Below are 4,191 nucleotides of genomic sequence, written 5' to 3'. Positions count from 1 at the left end.
AGATGGAGGAGGACAGGCTGGGAGGGCAGGGGTGGGGGGAGATGGAGGAGGCCGGGCTGGGAGGGCAGGGGTAGGTGGAGATGGAGGAAGCCAAGGGAAGGAAAAGGTGGTAACAAGTATGGCAGGCACTTTCTGGGAAGCTGGAATAGGGGAAGGCACTGGGAGCCATCCACTGGTGCCAGGGAGAATTCCATGACAAGGAGCAGCTGAACTCAGCTGTCTCCAGAGCCAGGGGCTGGGTGGGTGGCTTCTCCAGGGGAACAAGGGTGTCCCCCGTCCCTGATCAACTAGGGTGTCTGTCATTCATTGTTGGCCTCACAAAGCTGGCAAGGGAACAAGAAAAAACATGCACACAAAGTTCAAGCGCGTCGCACCTAGCTTTCACAACACATGGGAGGAGATGGCAGGATGGGGTCAGAATCCCCTACCCGTGGGAGGCTTGGGGCTCCTAGGTCTCAGCCGGAGCGCCCCAGGTTAAGCATCCCCTCAGAGACCGGCAAAGGGGGTGGGGTTGTTCCAACAGCCAGTTCCCGTCACTCTCTCCCCCAACCAGCAGCCTTCCCAGACGCCCAAATCCCGAATCTCTCCTGGCCTCCTTTTCCCCCCAGTGGGGACAGGGCATAGCTGGCCCGTCTCCTGGAGGACAGAGCCAGGACCAGGCCAGCAGGCCCTTCCTCCGCTGCCAACGTGCAAACACACCCATGTGTGGTGTCCAAAACCAAGCCACTCTGTGGCAAACCAGCCAAAGACAGAAGATCCCCAAACCCAAATGTTCTGAAATCTTTTCCAGGCTTTCAAACCTTGGCTCAACAAGGCAAAGGAGCTAGGGAACAGTCTTTGGCCTGGAAAGATGAGAAGGTCGAGAGCTCTCCAGGATGCAGGGTAGTTGCCTTGGATGACAGCAATTTTTTTTTTTTTTTGAGACGGAGCCTCGCTCTGTCGCCCAGGCTGGAGTGCAGTGGCCGGATCTCAGCTCACTGCAAACTCCGCCTCCCAGGTTTACGCCATTCTCCTGCCTCAGCCTCCTGAGTAGCTGGGACTACAGGCGCCCGCCACCTGTAGTCCCAGCCACCTGTATTTTTTAGTAGAGACGGGGTTTCACCGGATTAGCCAGGATGGTCTCAGTCCCCCAAAGTGCTGGGATTACAGGCTTGAGCCACCGCACCCGGCCTGATGACAGCACTTTATAAAGAGAGAAACAGAATACAGCTAAGTGCTGCTCTGAAGACCCTCTCTTTGAATATCAGTATCAGGTTATTTCATCTTCACATTGAGCCTGTGGAGTAGGTTCTACTGCAGGAAACTGAGGCACGGAGCAGGTGGGTAACTTCCAGATCCCATAGCTGATGAATGTCAGAGCTGCGACATGGACCCAGGCTGCCCCCTCTCAGCTACGACGCTGAGCCGACCCCTGCACAAGGGCCTTGTTCTTGGTCCTTTCCTGCCACTGTGGGAACTTGGAGCCTGGAAGTTACACTGTATGTGACATCAGAGCCACAGCCGGCCCAGGTCACAGGGCATACAGCTTAGATGCTTTGAGAGACACTTCTTAAGGTAAAGACTATAAAACTGTGATGTGAAGAGCTCAGACTTCAAAGCAGCCCAGGCCAGCCAGGGAGGCTGAGCTGGAGGCTTCTCTAGCCTCGTGGTAGATGGGCCCTGCCCCAGAGGACGTCCCGGATGATCTACGCCAGGGCTTCCTGGAGCCCTTTCTCCTCCAGGCAAGAGAAGCCATGTCCCGAAAGCCCCGCAGGAAGGGTCTGAGGGCAAATTCACAAGTAGCTCGGCCTCTTGTCACGCACCACCGAGGCTGACTCCCGGGTGGGGCCCAGATGCCGAGTGATTCAGGGGAGGCCCCGGCAGCCCGCCTGCCCTGACGCTTGAGTAACCAGGACAAGATGTGGAAAACCCCCTGACTAGACCCGAAACCGGTAGGAACGTTAAAGTTTAACCCACCCAGGGTCAGGAACACGGCCTGAAGCCAAAGCAGAAGCCCTGCAGGAGAAAAAGGCCTATTTCTTTCCGGGCACCGCCAATGGCTTTTCCTTTTTAAGAGGCACAGACACGGTCACAGACAGCCCCAGGGAGATGCCTTGGTGTGGAGGGACCAGTAAACTGCAGGCCCTATCTTGGGTTTCAAAGATTCAAACACCACCAGCACCACCGACTAGAGTGTTCTCTGCCATCGAAGGCCTCTCACTGGCCACGTGCCTCTTGCTTCCCTAACAAGACAGCTGGGCAAGGCTGGGGTCTGTGGGGCGGGATGGCCTCTGCAGAGGAAGGCATCAGGGCCCAAGTGAGGGAAGTCTGCGTCCTGGGTCCAGAGGCCCGGGGTGGTGTGGCAGAGTCCAGGTGGGGTGAGGAGAGCTACTGGGCAGCAGGGGGCCTGACGCTGAGTCTCAGAGCTGGGGGCAGTGAGGGGAAGGCAGTGCCCCAGGGAGGAGGCAGCATGGGATGAGGCCAGTCACAGATGAAGGGAGGGACCCAACACGTCCAGAAGAACAAATGAGCTCACCGGGTGCAGCAGCCGTTCACGCCTGTCATCCCAGCACTCTGGAAGGCTGAGACGCAGGGATTGCTTGAACTCAGAAGCTTGAGATCAGCCTGGCCAACATGGAGAAGCCCTGTCTTCACAAAAAAACAAACAAACAAAAAAAAGAAAAATTAGCTGGGCATGGTGGTGCACACCTGCAGTCCCAGCTACAGGTGGGACACTGATAGATACAGAAGCAAGCATGGATGTAAAGCACGTACACGCGTGTGTATCCCCAGCTCAGTCCACTCAGGGCTGAGGGCTGGGATACCCAACATCCACGAGCACAAACAGCACCCAAACACTAACTTCTGAATTTCCATTCCCCACTAACAAAGAATCAGGGAGGCCGGGCGTGGTGGCTCAGGCCTGTCATCCCAGCACCTTGGGAGGCCGAGACAGGAGGATCACTTGAACCCAGGAGTTTGAGACCAGCAGGGCAATACAGTGGGACTCCATCTCTATAAAAGATGAAGAAATTAGCCGGGCATGGTGGTGTACACCTATAGTCCCAGCTACTTCGGAGGCTGAAGTAGGAGGATTGCACCACTGCACTCCAGCCTGGGCAACACAACAAGACCCTGTCTCTGAATAAATATAAAATTAAAATAAAAAGAATCATAGCTCCCGAGAGAGATGGCTGACTCGAGTTTGGGCAGGGAAATGATAAGATGAGCCTGGGACATACATTTTTGGGCCAGAGGTAAGGAAGTGCTCAAAGAATGATGGAGACAGGTCAAAACAACACAGAAGTCAGCTTGAAGGGACTCTCACTAACCAAATCTGGCCTAATTTGAGCATAAAATAAATAATATAATAACAAATAGATTGTAACCCATTACAACCCATTGAAAATGGGAAACCACGTAAGGCCACACCTGTATTAATTATATCCATTAGTTATTTTATTAACTACAATTATTTCATGAGTAATGAGATATTTATATAGTTCCAGAGCAACTCTTCTTGAAACATTTAATTACAAAGGAAAAATCACTTCACCTGGAGAAGCCTGGCCAATTCTACCTTCATCAAGTGACTCAAGTGACACCAGAGAAGGGGCAGATGAAAATGGTGTGCCTGGCCAGGCGCGGTGGCTCATGCCTATAATCCCAGCACTTTGGGAGGCCGAGGCGGGCGGATCACGAGGTCAGGAGATCGAGACCATCCTGGCTAACACGGTGAAACCCCATCTCTACTAAAAATACAAAAAAATTAGCCGGGCGTGGTGGCGGGCGCCTGTAGTTCCAGCTACTCGGGAGGCTGAGGCAGAAGAATGGCGTGAACCCGGGAGGAGGAGCTTGAAGTGAGCAGAGATCGCGCCACTGCACTCCAGCCTGGGCGACAGAGTCAGACTCTGTCTCAAAAAAAAAAAAAAAGAAAATAGTGTGCCCGTGGAGAGAGCACCATGACAACAACAGCACTTGCTGCTATTCCTACCACAGACGAAACCTGCCTCCAAGCATGAGAAGACCTCAGAAAACCCCACTTGAGGGGCATCCCATAAATACCCAAATCTGCAAAGCTTTAGAATAAGATCATGCAAGTCGGCTGGGCGCCGTGGCTCATGACTGTAATCTGCACTTTGGGTGGCCAAGGCGGGCATCTCACCTGGGATCAGGAGTTCAAGATCAGCCTGACCAACATGGTAAAACCCC

The sequence above is a fragment of the Mandrillus leucophaeus genome, unplaced genomic scaffold, assembly GCF_000951045.1.
Source record: "Mandrillus leucophaeus isolate KB7577 unplaced genomic scaffold, Mleu.le_1.0 Scaffold15, whole genome shotgun sequence".
In the NCBI taxonomy this organism is placed as follows: domain Eukaryota; kingdom Metazoa; phylum Chordata; class Mammalia; order Primates; family Cercopithecidae; genus Mandrillus; species Mandrillus leucophaeus.
The sequence above is the reverse complement of the archived record's forward strand: the minus strand, read 5'-3'. Positions refer to the sequence as shown.